Source organism: Camelus bactrianus, chromosome 4 (genome assembly GCF_048773025.1).
Source record: "Camelus bactrianus isolate YW-2024 breed Bactrian camel chromosome 4, ASM4877302v1, whole genome shotgun sequence".
Taxonomy (NCBI): Eukaryota; Metazoa; Chordata; class Mammalia; order Artiodactyla; family Camelidae; genus Camelus; species Camelus bactrianus.
This window is the reverse complement of record NC_133542.1, coordinates 78,213,400-78,231,053: the sequence shown is the minus strand read 5'-3', so window position 1 is coordinate 78,231,053 and position 17,654 is coordinate 78,213,400. Positions and strand designations below refer to the sequence as shown.

General features: G+C 46.1%; 1 long non-coding RNA gene across 6 annotated transcripts in view; it reads right to left on the bottom strand.

The window, feature by feature from the left end:
• LOC141577529 (uncharacterized) overlaps positions 1–17,618 on the bottom strand; it is a 127,677-nt gene extending 110,059 nt beyond the window's left edge. For 2 of the 6 annotated variants that reach the window (XR_012506680.1, XR_012506681.1), the window contains exons 1-5: positions 15,737–17,187; positions 15,317–15,429; positions 13,368–13,911; positions 5,881–6,040; positions 2,106–2,825 (exon numbers count right to left, since the gene is read on the bottom strand). This is a non-coding gene — a long non-coding RNA (uncharacterized LOC141577529). The other 4 variants (XR_012506685.1, XR_012506684.1, XR_012506683.1 and 1 more) reach the window with 4 other exon arrangements.
• Between the last annotated feature and the right edge of the window lie 36 nt (positions 17,619–17,654).

Genomic DNA, 17,654 nt, shown 5'->3' with positions numbered 1-17,654 from the left:
TTAGAGAGAGGCCACGTCGGACACTGTATTTAAACCCAAGCCCCTGTTCCAGTGCTCACACTAGAAAGTGGGATATACTGCCCCTTTCCTGCCCTCTCCCTGCAATAAATGTCTGAAGAGTCTTTTCTGTGCCACCTGGAATCACAATCACTTCAATTTTCCACAAAGAGCTATGTCACTCCTTGGAGGATGTGTCAAAATCTATATGTTGAATGGGAGGAGAGTTTTGTATTTTCTGTTTCTCAAAGGAAACATGGCTTAAAAGAAACTGAAAAGCACTTTTCTAGTCTAATTCTTCATTGTGCAGAGAAGGAAACGGAGGCTCAGAAGAGATGAGGAAAGGGCCTTATTAACAAATATTGCCTCAGCGCAGCACCAAGCAAGCCTTGGGCACTTCTGGGGGAGGATCTGGAAGGCCCAGGAGAATGAGTCTTAGAAAACGGAAAGAGAAGAAGCATACAAGGACCCGTCTCTACACCACCATACCATGAAGTTCCACCAAATTACCCAGTATGGGTGCAGCCAACATTAAGGTGGGCTAAACAGGTTATAGAAACCTGGAAGTCTCAACCATAGTGGAAATTCCAACATTTACTATGTTTTTTTTTCCCAGTTCAAGCATCAGCTCAGTGGGCACTCTGTACCAGGCACTACACGAGGCCTGGAATTCTCCCAAATACACAACTCTTATATCACGTGTGCAAACCACACACAGGCCCACCAGAAGGAAAATGCCCACAGATAAGGTGGAATTACTGAAACTGAAAGCAGCCAACCAGCATATATTACTAGCAAATATGGTGCTGCTAGAAATAGACTCATGGACATAGAAAGCAAACTGTGGTTAGCAGGCAGGAAAAGGGGGATTAACAGATACACATTAATAAATATAAAATAAATGACAAGGACCTACTATATAGCACAGGGAACTATATTCATTTTCTTGTAATGAGTTGTACTAAAAACCATCTAAAACATATGTAGATACATATGCATATGTTTATAACTGAATCTCTGCTGTACATCTGAAACAAACATTCTAAATTGACTACACTTCAATAAAAAATAATTTTAAAAAATAAGTAAAAATAAAAGCAACGCCATTTAGAAAAAATAAAAGAATATTCTGATCCCCTTAGCTGTACGTGCTGGAGAAATCTGGTTACAAACACCAAGTCCACTGGATCACTCCAGCACTAGCTGTCACTCTTTCTGACCATCAGAGAGTCACTTGGCTTCAGTGAGTTTACTTTTCTCTTCTGTGAAAGGCTTCAGTTGCAACTAACGATGGATAGAATCTCATCATTCACGAACCCAACAATTAAAGAGGACCTCCCTTGGGCCAGGCTCTGGAAATATGAAAATATAGGATCCGAGATATATTCATGGGTAGAAGAAATTTATGCCATAAAGACATTAATTATTCTTGCTTTGATAGACAGATTCAATACAATTATGTTTAGATTTCCTACCAGATTTTTTATGGGTAACAAGATAATTTATGGTCAGGAACAACCAAGAAACTTCTTTAGAACCAGCACTGGGAAGGGGTGGATAGGTCATTCATTTCCACTGGTCTTTCTGAAGTGATGAAAACGTTCTGGAATATTAATGGTTGCACCACTGTGAATATGCTAAAGCTGCTGTATTGTAGCATTTAAGTTGGTGGACTTCATGGTGTGTGAACAATATCATAAAAAAGATGTTAAATGAAAAAATATTTCTTGACAATTATTTTTCCCTCTATACAACTAGTCTGCCCCACAATTTAAGAAGAACAAAGAAACCAAAACAAACCAAATTTTGCCAGGAGCTCTTTAGGACTGCAATGTCCCTGAGTCTCCAAAGCCTCTGGTGGTGCTGTTCCTGTTAACGCACCCTAGCTGGGCTGGGATAGTTAGGGACTGTAACTATCTTTTTAAGATCAACGGTCACACGTTTCACCCTGGGAGAGGGAAGGATGGAGGATGTCACAGTCTCATGCCTTCAGCTCATTTTTAACTGAACCAAGCCTTGCTTTCAACACTGTAATCCCTCTCACTATAAAAACAGTGACATCATCAAGCACCGCCATCAAAACACGTGAAAGTATTCAAGGTACTTACCTGGGGCAGAAACACTAAGGGAGGAGAAGGAAGCTCGCTCAGCACTGACGCTCCCTTTTCCCGACTCCACCAGGAGAAGCTGGGGTTCACAGCCGGAGGCTCTCAGCCCGGGGAGCAGCGCCCACACCACTGAGCTGGTCCCCAGGGAGCGGGAAAGGGAGAGGAGGGCAGCCCCGGGGTTGCGGGGCAGGGAAAGCGGGGGGGGGGGGACGCGGGCTGTAGCCCCGCTCGGAGGCCAGCCCCAGCCCCAGCCGCCCTCCCATGTCCGGGTCAGCAGAACCCGCCCGCCCGGGACACAGCCCGCCCAGGGGCGGGGAAGGGCCGGCGGCCGAGGAGAGGCAGCCCGGAGGAGAGGACTCGCGGGCGGGAGAGGGGAAGGGGACGCCAGCCGCGGACTGAGGGGAGCCCGGCTGGGGCGAGAGGCGGCAGGTGCACACCTGGCCCTGGACAGCTGTGGCCGGGGCGCCGGGGCAGGAGCCAAAGTCCTACCGGGCGAAAGAGCTGAGAAGCCTTTGGGGCCGATCCCCGGCTCGGAGCTGCAGCTTCCAACTCTCGGTCCAGCTGGCACCGACTGCGCATGCGCAGGAGGGCCAGCGATCCTCTCTGGGTTCTGTGAGAGAAGGTGGGGAAGTGAGGGACGGAGAAGATGGGAGGAGGAGGGGAGAAGGGGAAAAGTGGAGGGAGAGACATGGACAGGAGGAGCAGAGAGAAGGCAGGGATCTGGAGGGTGGAGGAGAGTAGCAGAGATGGAGAGAAATAGTTTTAACTCTGGGGGCATCCTGAAGGAGGCAGCAGTCCTGCCTCTGCACACTTCTCTAACCCTTCAAGGCCCGCAGCTCATATTTTACCTCCCTGGACCAGCCCTCCACCCAAGGCCTCTGCAGGACCCCTACGGGGATCACACCCGTTGCCCCCAAGGGTAGCTGGGTTTCCTTTTGCTCTGGGAACCAAGCACCCGCAGGTGTTGTCGCTCAGAACTACCTTGGAAAGGGTACATATTCCCCTTTTACACGCTGGGACACAGGCAGGCAAGATCTTTGCCTTATCTCCACTGTCCCAGGTGTTGTGCTGGCGGGGAGCGGGAGGTACAAGGTCAGATCCCAAAAGGAGCATACTGCCTGAGTGTTGGTGCATAGTCCCCATCCTTCCTGGGTAAACCACACCCCACCCTCGGGGAACCATCAAGGGCACACAGTATGTCCCTGGGTGTGGGATAGCTGCCCTCAATTCCAGTGCCCAGCTTGCTAGGAAGATAGGAGTGTTACTGAGTCCAAATTCATTCTCCTTAGTGCAGGACAGGCCAGTAAGTTGGGAGACCAGGTGTTGGGGCATGGAATAGCAACTTTCTGTAGACCTAGAAGGCAAACTAATGTCTTGGAAAACCATCTCCCCAAGTCAGAATTCAGGCTCCTTTCCTACGAGCTTGGTTTTTGCAATCTTCTTGATGTAGTAATTCTTTGTTGTTAGAATCCTTTGTTCTTGCAGCTATCTGCCTGGGTCAGATCCCTGTAAACCTCCAACAAAACAAACCTTATTTTCTATTATGTTACTTGTTATCTTTATATGAATGGAAAAGTGTTAAATATCCTTAAAGGTCAGAGCATTCAAAATAGGCTCTCCTGTATATTTTAGGCTCTAGGCAACATTGTTTTACAAGCAAGATGAAGCCTTGGAGACAGAGCACAGGGTTAAGTCAAAGGAACAGATCTAATATGGAGTCAGATTTGTTCTTTTCTATTACCAGGGCAGAAGACACTTGAGGATTTAAATCCCCTTAAGTTAAAAATAAGTAATACTTTAAAGGAATTTACATACATAGGTCGGAATGTGCATAGCATATCTGGAAAACACACAAAGGATTGTAAACAGTGGCATCTCCAGGGAGGGCTGAAAGAAGAGGGGATGAGGGAAAACTTCTTTCACTTGTGTATTTTTGTGCTCTGCTTGAAATTTTTTAACCACATGCATGTATTTCTTTTTCAGTTAAAAAAAATGTGTAATGGAGCAAAGGAGTAGCAAGCTCAGCAAATACAGCAGCCATGGAATCACTGAGCCATCACTTTTGATTTAAGCCAGGAAGCATTTATTGACTCTCTCCTATGTGCCCAGTGCTGTTTTAAGACTTCTTCTATTTTTTTTTTCATAAAATAATAAAGTGCTATTCCTCACCCCTGCCCATGGCTGGTGGAAAACCAACTGAGTTTTTATTGAGTTGTTTTCCAAGAAGTAGAGATCAGTTATAAACAGAACACATCTTCAGGGCAAAACAGGCGGAGTGGTTTTCCAGCAGGCCAGATAGCTAGGAAGGGTTTTCAACAGAGGCACACAGAGGCTGAGAGAGAAAGCCTCCAGGACCCTACAAAAAGCTGCCCAAACTGCCTTCTCCATGGCACTACTGAAATAGGAAAGAAAAAATCTGACTCCATATTAGATCTGTTCCTTTGACTTTAACCCTGTGCCCTGTTTCCTAGGCTTAGTCTTGTTGGTTCTGCACCTTTTGTAAAACAATGTTGCCTAAAGCCTGAAATATACAGGAGACCCTATTCTCAAGGCTCTGACTTTGAAGGATATTAACACTTTTCTATTCACATAAAGATAACAAGTTACCGAATAGAAAACAACATTTGTTTGTTGGAGGTTTACACGGATGTGACCCAGGTGAAGAGCTGCAAGAACAAAGGATTCTAACAACAAAGAATTCATACACCAATTCTGCAACAACCAAGCATTCCCACTTCCCATTTTTAATATAAGAAGAGCCTGAAATCTGACTTGGGGTGATGGTTCCCCAGGACATTATTCTACCATTTCTCAGCTGGCTTTCCAAATTAAAGTCGCTATTTCTTGCCCCAAAACCTGGTCTCCTGATTTATTGGCCTGCAATGCACGGGCAGAACAAGCCTGGACTCGGAAACACAGACATTGAAAGTACCCATTTGGTATATTAAATGACCTGCTTCTACTCATCTTCCTGACGTTTTATTCTCTTGACCACTCCTGCTATGTTTATGAAAAACCTGTCATGTGGACACATTTCCACCTCTAGCCACTACCCTTCCAGGTAAGAACTGATGCCAAGAAGGCAATGGAAGTTTGCTAGAAGGTATTACCTGGACAAAATAGAGCAGAAGTGGGTTCTGGCTGATGTTCAGGAGCAGGCTGGAACACCTGACAAGATGTTATAAGTACGGATAGACAGCTGGGCACCAAAGGAGAAGCTTCTAAACTTCCATGAGGGACTTGTTGGATAGGAAGGAAAAGTCCCAGACTATAGCTCGGATCCCACCACGAGCTTCCTGGGCGGGTCTGGGCAAGTAATTTAAAATCTCTAGGCCCGTGCTGTCCAACATGGGAGCCACCAGCAACATGCAGGATTATGAAGTTATTCTGTAGCCAGACAGAATAATAAAAAGACATTTTATTGCAAAGGCCCAGCAGGTATAATATTTAAAAACGTTATTGGTTATCTTGACCTAACGAGTTATTTTTGTATGTGTAGGTTTCTGTGGTTTGTAAGGCCTGTGACTAATGATTCCGTTACAGTGAAGTATTTTGAAAGTATAAGTTACTGGACACAGTACCCTCATATCACAGTTGAAAAAAACTGATCCACATAAGCAAGGTGATCTGACTTATTAGTTATGAGCAGGGGCTCTGGGGCCAGCCTGCCTGAGTATAAATTCTCACTCTGCCTCCAGGGGGTTCTGTGTGAATCTTGGACAAATTATTGTTGTTTTTGTTGTCGTTGTTATTATTTGTGCCTCTTTTTCCTTACCTTTTAAGTAGCGAGGAATACGTAGGCTCGATCTCCTACTGTGTTGGCAGGATTAAATGAGTAAACGTCTGTGCTGCCCACTTCCCTGGGTTTCAGCATTCTCCAGGCAATCAGTGCCAAACTCAGAGGCATTCTCCACTGTCTTCGTCAGTCTGGGATGCTGTAACAAATTACCGTGGGTCGGGTGGCTTAAACAACCAGCATATTCCTTATGGTTTGGAGGCTGAGACTTTCAAGGTCAATGTATCCTTGAGAGGATTGCCAGCTCGAAGATGGCTGTCTTCCCAATATCTTCATATCCCAGAGAGCAGAGAGAAGCAAGCACTCTGGGGGCTTGTATAAGAACACTAATCCCATTCATGAGGGCTCTACTCTCATGACCTCATTTTATCCTACTAATCACCTCCCAAAGGCCCCACCTCCCAATACCATCACCCTGGGAGATGGGGTTTCGGCATATGGATTTTGAGGGGATGCAAACATTCAGTCCACACATCGGCTAAGACTCCCCAACATGCAGTCATCAAACCTGTAGCTAATTTCAAAGTAATATTTATGTCTCTCTGCCCATTTCCATTCATACATCCACTATCACTGAAGCCCTGTTACATTTTATTCCTTATTTTTCTGGTAGAGATTTAATTGATTCCTCTAACTCCAATGCTCCCCTCTCTCCAGTCTGCTTAACAGCCCTGCCAGGTAGGTCTTCCTTAAAACACCTTCCCACTTCACCTGGTTGATTTTTAGTTGTAAATGTCAGAATCCTCTCCACACCCCATCCTATACCTTTAATCCGTTACACTACGGCTCACTATGTTATTTTCCTCTTACCAATGTAAGAAATTTCCATAAGCTTAAGAGCTTAAACCAGCACAGATTTATCAGCTTATGGCTGTGGAGGTCAGAGATCCAACACAGTTCTCATTGGGCTAAATTCAAAGTAGCAGCAGGGTTCCTTCCTTCTAGAGGGTCTAGAAGAGAATGTTTCCTTGTTGTTGTTGTTTTTTTCCAGTTTCCAGAGGTCACCCACCTTCCTTAGCTTGTGCCCCACGACTTCCTCCATTTTCATGATCAGCAGCCTTTCTGAACATTGCTCTATGGCTACACCTCCCTCTGATTTTAAACTCAGCTGGGAAATGTCCTCCATTTCAAGGACCCCTGTGATTACATTCGGCCCACCTGGACAATCCAGGCTACTCACCCTATTGTCTCATCTCAGGATCCCCTTGTCCCATCCCATTCAGGCATTATGAATGTGGCTGTGACACTCACCTTGTGTAACATTTCCTCTCATGAGCATTTTATGGTTCAAGGCACATATGAATGACTTTTTGTTTTTCTTCCTTAGCCTTTCTACATTCAGTGTGTCTGGTGAGATTATATGAATCCTTTTTATTTGTCCCCCTGCACTAATCTTTAATAATGTATCATGGGTTTAAAATGCTAACTGATAGACAATTTAGAAGACAGAAATCCTCTAAGATTTTTGTCCTAAAATATCTGTCATGCATTTTGCCATGTACAGTAACATGTCACAGGTGGCTACCCTGTGGCCGGGGAGGGACATGATTCTGCCATCACACTCCCCTCATTCTCACCAATGTGCTGATCACCTAACCAAGGACCTATGCTCCCCGCTTCGCTCACTTCCTCCTCCTTCCCATTGACTACCCTGTTCCCATCGCTTCCTTCATTCAGCACATCAGGATTTCATGACCACATTCTTCTCTAAATGGAATGGGTATCTTGAATCTAATGTCTGACAACTGTTCTTACTGTATATGCACACACTGACCTGAACATAACCCCGTCCATCTCTTTATTTTCCTAGAATCTCCCAGAGGAATCAGTTCCATGATGATGGTGATGATGATGATGATACTGACAATGATGACAGGGACCTCTCAAGGATTCTGATAAAGAGGGAATCAATAAAAGGAGGGAATCATTGCAAAATTGCCCCAGAGACAGGCTTAAAAGTAAATAACTGCTATAGTGTTTAATGAAATTGACTAATATTGAACTATTTTTAAAACTTTATATCACTGAATTTAAAATTTTAACGGGAATTCTCATTCACCAATAACCAAGATTCAACTCTAGGACCAAAGTCTAAGGATTTCAATCTTCTAACAAATTGTCCACTAGCCTTTTAAACACGTGATCCTTTTAAAAAGCTTAGTGCTGGGCTGAAAATAAGCAGGATTCATATAATCTCACCAGACAGAGTGAATGTGGAAAGACTAAGGAAGAAAAACAAAAAGCCATTCATAACGTCTTGAACTTCACGTTGCTCACAGGAGAAAATGTTAGCCAAGGTGAGCGTCACATCAACATGACGCCTGAGTGGGATGGGGAAGCTGATCTTCCTCATCAGACATTTATCCTGATTTGTTAGATGCCAACACAGTTTCCTCATTGGATTTGCTTCTAACAAGTATGGAAGAATTTACGTTCTACCAAAAGCAGTCTAAACATTTTCCCCTGCTGTCAGGTCTCTGGACTGAATGTCCCCACAAGAAGGACATGAATATGTTTCATAGGGAATTCTTCCTGAGAAGCAACAGGATTTTCGAGGGAAGAACTGCAGGCCCCCCATGGAGGGCTGGAGGAGGGCTAGAGGGGGCACTGGAAAAACAGCAGGAGTGAGTTCAGATACTACCGCTCAGGTCGCCAAAGACAGCATTGCTATCTCTGAGGATATGACATTCTCCCAAAAGTTCCATGAGTGAAGGTACCTGTGAACACTAAGCAGGTTGTTAAGAAACAGCAGCACATAATTTGCGTCACAGCTCAATTACAGTATGTTTTGATATTTGGAAAATAATTAGCCCATTTTCCTTTGAAACTGCAGCAGTAGCAATAGAAATAAAAAAGGCTGAGCCGTCTTGGAGACAACAATCAATAAACAATTCTAAATCTGCAGGATTCCTTGACGATATGCAAGCAATGAGCTAGATGTGTGCTGCAGATACCTCTTACTGCAGGGCTCACTCCTGCAAAGCATAGAACTAGTTTTCTCAGCAGACAGAGGGAACCAAGTCAAGATTCCAAATCTTGAGAGATTTACTATATGGCAGGAAAGATCACACAAGTACATCCAGCCAAATATGAATAAATGTAATCAAATATTATCAAATGTGATAGGAGCACAGATGAAACAGAAATTCCTTTCACCTGGGATCTAGAGAGACTTCTTCAGAAAATGTGGCTTTGGAGATGGCCAAAGACATGGGTGGAATTTTGGCAGAATAGTATGTAAGGAATTTTAAAACTGATTCTAAAATTCGTATAAAAATTCAAAGGATCCCAAATATCCAAAACAATTTTGAACAAGAAAAACAAAGTTGGAATACTTGCACTATCGGATTTTCAGCCTTTTTTTTTTTTTTTTTTAAACTACATTAATCAGAAAGTATGATGTTGGTGTAAAACAGGAAAATAGAATAATGGAGCAGAATAGAATGTTCAGAACTAAACCAACACTTATATAGACAATTGATTCTCAAAAAGGATGCAGTGGAGAAAGGATCTTTTCAACAAGTAGTGCTGGAAGAATTAGATAGTGATATGCAAAAAAAAAAATAAGTAAATAAAAGAACTTTGAGCCACACCTCACAAAATATACAAAAATTAAGTCACAATGGATCATAGATCTTAATAGGAAATCTAAAACTATAAAACAGCTAGGAGAAAAAGCATAGGCTTAAGCTTTATGACCTTGGGTTTGGCAAATATTTCTTTGCTATGACACCAAAAGTATAATCTATTTTAAAAAGAAACTGATAGAGTGAACTTTATCAAAATGAAGACTCTTCAAAGCTGTTCTAAACACTGCGAAGCAAATGAAAAGACAAGCCATAGACAGAAGCTATTTGCAGATCATATATCTGATAAAGGTCTCTCTTTGTATCTGATCCAGAATAAAGAGGTCTCAAATCTCAATAATAATGCAAACACCTGAATGAATGAATGAGGCCAGAAAACACACTTCAGTAAAGATATCCAGATGGATAATAAGCATATGAAAAGATGCTGATTAAAGATGCCATTAGTCATTAGAGAAATGCTTTTAAAAACCACAGTGAGATACTAGTACACATACATACAAGAATGAATACGATTAGAAAGACCGACCTTACAAAGTGCTGGTAAGGAAGTAGAGCAACCAGAGCTGATACACACCACAAGGTATTTACAATAGTACAACCATTTTGGAAAAGTCTTTAACAGTTTCTTTAAAAAAGGTAAATACCTATCTACCATATAACCCAGATACTCCTCACCTGGTGCTTTAGAAAAGAAAAGCGTATGTCCATATAAAGACTTGTAACCAAATATTCACTGCAATTTTATTTATAATAGCTCAAGTTGTAAATAACCCATGCATCCATCAAGAAGTAAATGGAGAAACAAATGATGGTCTATCCAAACACTGCTCACAACAAACTCTTCAGTAAAAATTCAGCACTAAACAATAGTCTGCTATAAGACAAATAAGCTATTAATACAGCAACACAGATGACTCTCAAAATAATTACACTGAATGAAAGAAGTCAGACAACATAGAGTAGATACTGCATTAATCCATTCATACAAGGATCTTGAAAATGCAGACCAATATGTTGTGATGGAAAGCAGATCAATGGTTTCCAGTGGAAGAGATGGGGAGGGAGGGAGGGACAACAAATGGCAGGAGAGAAGCTTTGTGGGTGATGGGTGTGTTCACTCTCTTGAATGTGGTCATGGTTTCTTGGGGTTATTCTTATGTCAAAACGTATTAGCTGTACACTTTATACGTGTGAAAATTACTTTGCCAAGTATACCTCAAAGCTGTTTTAAGAAAAAAGGCACTTCAGTCCTGATCCACCTCAGCGCCTGATTGGAGCGACATGATCAGTCCCTCACCCTGTTTGCCTAACAGGAAGGTAGAAAACCTCTCACGGAAAATAACATATGGATTTTTCATTTGCAATGTCTGCCATGTAATAAAGAATTTCAAGACATGCAACATGTCAAGACTATATAACGGATAATATGAGAATAAGAAACATTAGACAAAGGATGCAAACCCCCAGGTGATGTAGGCATCAGAGTTACCAATAAAGGCTATAAAATACTTTTAATATATTCAAGAAAATAAGGAAATTATGGGAGAATAGACAACAGGGTAAAGACTTTCACCAGAGAAATATACTGGAATGTATTTTTAAGAGAAATCAAACAGATACTCTAGAACTGAAGCTTTCAGCTCTGGAAACAGGGAAACAGAGCTAATTAGGATCCCTTTTAAGTAAAACTTTCAGTAATGGCGGGTAAAATACAACAACAAATGTAACACAGAGCTAACTATGGAAAGAGAAGTTCCCAGGTGACAATACAAAGAGGACACTTAAAGCCCAGAGTGGTAATCTTGTGAGCTGATGCCACCACACCCTGGAGGGAAGGGGTTTTAATCTGCACATAAATAGAGATACAATGTCCATTTAGGAAAAAGGGTCCATACCAGATGTAGAAGACTCTTCCTTTATATCTATGTAGTCAGAGACAGAGATGTAAAGTGGCAGCAGAGGTCACAGTGACACAGGGCCCTGGGCCAAGGAGTGTGAACACCTCTGCAAGCTGGGAAAGGTAGGAAGACGAATCCCTTCCTAGAGCCTCGGTGTGGAACGTAGCCTTGGCCACACTTTGGCTTTAGCCCACTGACAATGACTTTGCACTTCTGCACAATAGAACAGTGAGATGATGAATGTGTATTGCTTTAAGCCACTGAGTCTGTGGTCCTTTGTTACAACAGCAAAAGGAAAGAAACTCAGGAACCAACATGAACATGAACCCCAAGCTGCCTGCTGTGCTGGCAGGAAGTTCTTTGTCTCTGAACCTGGGGGAGTCTCCTGTCTTCTGGCAGCATCCACAAACTACCTCATGCTAACTTGACAGCTTGCAGAGGGTTAAATCTTAACCCTGCACAGTTCTTGATATTTAGTTAATAAAAATGATGGTGTCATCATGGGTATTTTTCCATCTTTTTAATACCCTTCAGTCTTCTAATAAAGCTACCTCTAATTGAGAGACAGTGTAAATAGTTTTCAATCTTCATAATAAATAACTGTGGTTTTATTTGGTTACTTAAATTATGAATAATAATATTCACATTAGTAAAAGTTATTAAAATCAACATTGTTTAATGAAAATATCATTTCTTTTTGCATGAACATGTATTAACTACAATAAATGTTCCATGCTTTGTTCTACGATTGACTGTTAGAGCCTTAAAGAATAATATTTTCCTCAAAAGATATTATGGCAAAGGGATTTCTTTTGGTGGAACAGTTCCTACATCAAATCTGGTGCATGGCTCAGGCCACTGGGAACGTAGAGGTGATAGATATTAGGAGGCATTATAAACACAAAATTATTTTTAAAGGAATTAAACAACTGGATGTGTGAAAACAAAGAATCTGAGAATATTCTAGTGAAATAAATGTATTTTTCAGCTTAAGCAAGACACTGGGTGAATAAATCTAAAATGAAAAAAACACCCAGAGATCAGCAGTGAGTCATGCATGCAGTGTGACTGATCAAAACCAAGTTGTTTCCAAACCAGTGTGCAGGCTTGATGCCTTCATGAATCAAGTCTGTGTGGCACCAGGCCATCTCGAATACATGTTGATGAGGTATTTATAAGCCCTTCACCATCCCAGCACAAAGCCCACACATGAGCCACAAGACCATCACCTACACATCTGCAAAACACACAGCATGGTGAATAGCACTTTTCTTGTTCAGTAGCCGGTGGCAGGGCACTGTGAGCAGACAGAGATACAGGGACACAGAGACACAGAGGCAATTCCCCTCACTCAGCTGATAACCTTCTGTGCATTCCTGGGGACAGGATTGTCATAAAATGCACCATGGATTGATCCTCCTCCTAGGAAAGGAACGGTAGGTCTGTCCTCAGGTTGGAGCAAGGGTGGCCGGAGGATCTCAGAAGAGCTGTTTCAGCACAACCAATAGAAATGTCTGCCACCGTGACCACGAGAGACAGGTCTCCTGTCATCCCGGTAGGCACTTGGGCTCCTGACAAAAGCTGGGCTCAGTAAAGGCTTGAGTAGAAGGCACAGACCTGAGGGATGCCCCAGCAAGAGACAGGAGGTAGGGCCTGGTTTCTACTGCTCTGGGTGTATCCCAGCCTCATCCGAATACGAAATCAGAAATTTGCAAAACAGCAGAGCTGGGATGGATCATCTACTCCAGACTCCTCACCTTACAGTTTAAAGGGTGGCAGCCCTGGGAGGCAAAGCAACGTGCTAAAGGCAGAGCGTGGAAGTGGCAGCGCCAGATGAAACGCACCATGGCAACCCCCGTTCAAGGCCGCTGACACTGAGGACGGGGCCAAAGTTTCCAACGAGGAGAATGAGACAGTGTAAATACTTTGTTCCCCCCAAAACCCCAAATGGCACAAAAACTAAGGCACAAAAACTCACCTTAACTAGCTCTCTTCTGAGGGGGCTCTCTTCTGTCTCCGTCTTTCTGTCTGTCTCCATTTCTCTCTCTCAGACACAAACACATACAATTTTGTGAAAGGGGACTTCCTGCCATACAAAGACAGACTTCACATCTTCAGAGAAACACTTGACAAAGCACATTTCCAATTCAAGTCTTTGTGTGAGGTCTGGGCAACTGGCTTATTTTCTAGAACAATAGGTGGTTCCAAAATCAGGAGATCATCTTCCCCAAAGGAAGAGTTCTGGTCCGTGTTGATGAAGCTGGGGGTGTCACATTTCATGAGCCCGTTCGGCTCCTCCTCTGGCCACCTGCTGCATCTGATGGCTTCCTGGAGCCGAACATCACTGTCAAGGGCTATGGTTGGGATACCAGCTTTGGCCTTGTCCAAGCGGTCCACTTCATTGACGTAGCAGTGAAAGAGGGACCTAGATTCGTCATTGTGCTGCCAGAGAACCCCTTGGGCACCAGCGGTCTTCCAAAGCCCGACACAAAGCTGTTCAGTCTGAATCTCTTCTCGGGACTCTGCATTGCAATAAAGAAAACCAAAATAAAAGATCGCTCACACTCTAGCTCGGTGACCTGAAGACTTATAGTTTTTGATATCTGCTGAGAGCAAATCCCTGCACAGAGCATGCTGACAAGCACTGGAAGTGAGAGACATCACTTTCGAACACATACAATTACACACAAGGCAAAAGTCTCGTGAGGGCCCTTGGACCATCCTGAAAAGACATCCCTCCCTGAGAATCCTCAATACTGGTGCATCGCACACCAGTGTTTCTCAGTGGGACACTCAGATCATCTTCATCAGAATTAGTTAAGGTGCTTCTTAAAATGCAGAATTCTGGGGTGCACACCCTCAGAGTCTCCAGAAGTAGGGACCGGCAGTCTGTATTTTCATAGCCACCAAGATCACTAAACATGCTCAGGTTTAGCACCGCGGTCTACATTGGGTCACCTGAGCATCGACAATGCTGTCTCATGGGGTGGGGGGGTGCCATGTGTGTCAGTGTGCTGTCCTACCCATGTGTCTCCCCTGATTCTCAGAACTGACAATGCAGTCCCATTGGGCAAGAAATACCACCATTTCACAATGCATTCGCAGGGCGCCTGAATGACAGATACAATCAGTGCTAGGAAAGGGGACAAAACTCAGGTTCCTCATCGCTTGATTCACTTACTGTGGGACAGATGATCAATTCAAGGGTAATAAATCAGTGTATGAGTGAATAACATGACTCTCGTTAGTCCCACGAGTGCCTGGAAGAGCGAGCCTGGGCACACTGAGAATCATAACAGCCCATCTACTTAATTGTCATCCTCCCCAGATTTATGTAAAGGTTACTTCCACCCAGGCAGTGACCCCTGAAGGGCAAGAATCATGTCTGAACACACTCTCAAATCCAGAACAGAACCTGACGACAATTAGGCTCTGGGGTCTGTGTTTAGCGAGTGTGGAATCTCAGTGATGCCAGCTCTTAGACCTTGCCTTCCCATCCCACCCCTCACGATATGGCCCTTATGACCAGCTCTCCCGGGGCTGGGGCCACGGAACCCATTTACAGGACTGGAAGAATCTGATCATGTAAACCATCCCCCAGATTATCACCAAGAGTCACCTGCATTTCAGGGATCAGTAATCCCAGAAGCTTTGCATTTCAGGCAGGTGAGGGATTTTTATATCAGCTCTGTCTTCTACTGTGACTGCCTGGGTGACATCAGACAAGGAATTCTCAAAAGCCTGAGCTTTTCCTTTCAGGAATAATCTAAATAACAAATCTCGTTGACCACTCAACAAGTGTGATGTGAAGATCAATGATTTACACAGGAGTACAACATTCACTAGGTCATGGATTTAGAATCAGAGAAAAATCATTTGAGAAAGATTGACAGAATGTAGCTTTAATGCAAATTTAAGTATTCTTACCTTTCAGTAAATCATCTTCTTCCCCAACTTATCACTTCACCCAAGTTTAAAAGATGTTTGAGAACAGGGATGAGTGTGCCAGCAATCTGGGACCCAATAACCTAAAATGTCACCTAGGAAAAAGAGGGGAGTAACACATTTTTAAAAAGCATGGTGAGGATGGCGGGGCCATCCCCCAACTCCAGACTAAGAAGCTCTAAGCAATAGATTTCCTGCCTGCCTGGGGCATCAGCTGATGTGAAAACCCACCCAGAAACCTCACTGTCCAGCAGCTCCTCCGTAACACAGGCTACACTTTCTCAGAATTAAGAATTGGGGCCAGTAACCACTTCGCTGAAGAATAAAGTCAAAGAAGAAGAAGAGAGTTCTGCCCCTCCCCAGGGGAGAGCCCAGACCTTGGGCTGCATGCACTGAGCCCACCTCCCAGGAGAAGGATAAACTGGAGAAGGGCGTCCTGCGAAACTGGGGCAGCAAATGTTGAGATGGGAACAAATTGACCGGCTGGCCAGGGACAGCCCCCTCCGTCGCTGCCTTGGCGGCTGCCTCCGTCCCCTCAGCACATCCTGCCCACTTCCGGCGGTTAAGCTGTCAGGGAAACAGTGCTTTGCGACCTGGGGCAACAGAGGCTGCCCCCAGGCCAAGCTGCGGGGGAAATGGGATCTAAACCACCAGCTCCCAAGCGGCAAGCTCCATACCCCCGCCAACAACCCGCCGCCCCCGCACCCTACAGCACCCCCGGGGCAATATGTCCTGGAGAAGGGTGACCCGGGAATGAGGGGCAGCAGAGGCCACCCCCACGTCAGGCCTCCAGAGAGATGGGAGCTTATCCTCCAGCACGCCAGGGGCAGAACCCCCTCCTCTCCAACCCCTGATGTCACCGCGCCCACCTCCCAGGAGCAACCTGACCGGGTGTGGGGTTTCAGGCTAATCTTGGGCGGGAGAGGCCGTCCCCAGGCCAGGTCAGGGGAGAGGAGAAGAAGTGGCCCCATTAGGCGGGGCAGCCGGCCGTCGCAGCTGCCTCTGCCCCTCGACAGCATCGCGCCCGCCTCCCAGGAGCAAGCTGACCTGGAGACGGGCATCCGGCTTCTTGGGCAGCAGAGTACGCCCCCAGGTTTGGCCGTGGGGAAGAGGAGAGCAAATTGACAGGCTGCGCGCTGCAGGTCCTCTACCCCTGCCGTCGCCTCCCCCACACCTTAAAGGCACCGCCCAGGGCGCCCCTCCCCCAGCAGGCTAAATGGGACAGGTGTGTCTGGTGATCTGAGGCAGGAGAGGCCACTCCCACACCAGGCCATCGGGGAGACGGGAGCCAATCCACCAGCTCCCCAAGGCAGCCCCCTACCCCCACAGCAGCCACCGCTCCTGCCCCCTGACCGCACGGTGGCCGCCTCTAGGGAGCAGGCTGACCTGGAGATGGACGTCCGGCGAACTAGGGACAACAGGGACCGCCCCCAGGGCAAACCATGGGGAGAAATGGGAGCAAATGGACCGGCTCCATGGGAAAACCTGCCGCTGCTGCCACCACCCCCAACGTAACACGCCCGCCTCCTGGGGCCAGGCCGACTAGGATACACGTGTCTCTTAACCCAGGGCAAGAGACACCGCCCCCAGGACAAGCCGCGGGGAAGATGGGAGCAAATGTGCCCGCTCCCCCGCTGCAGGCCCCCGACCCCCGCCACCCGTGCACCCTGACTACCCTGCCTCCCGCCCCCAGCAGGCAAAGTGGGAAAGGGTTGTCCCGGGACCTGGCGCAGCAGAGGCCGCCTGCAGGCCACGCGGCACAGACATGGGAGCTAATCCTCAAGCTCCCCCGGGGCAGCCTCCCTATCCCCGCAGCCACCACCTTCCCAGCCCCCTGACTGCACCGCAACCATCTCCCAGGAGCAAGCTCACCTGGAGTCGGAACTCAGGCAAATCTCTGGCGGCAGAGGTCGCCCCCAGGCCAGGCCGCGGGGGAGAGAAGAAATGGAGCAGCTCCCTGGAACGGACCCCAACCCCCAGCCGCCGCCGCCGCCGCCGCCGCCGCCGCCTCCCAGGACCAAGCTCAACTGGGGACCGGCGTCCCGCCTCTACGGCAGCAGAAGCCGCCCCTGGCTCCGCCGCGGGGGAGAGCGGAGCGAATTGACCGGCTTCACGCGTCAGCCCCCCTATCCCCGTGGGCCCTGCACCCTAACCACACCGCCTCCACTCCCCACTCAGCAAGCTGAGTGGGACAGGTGTGTGAGGCGACCTGGGGCAGCAGAGGCCGCTCCCAGGCCCGGCAGCCGGGAGAAGGCAGCTATTCCATCAGTTCGCCAGGGGCAGCCCCGCTCCGCCCCCTTGCCGCTGCCACCGCCCCCTG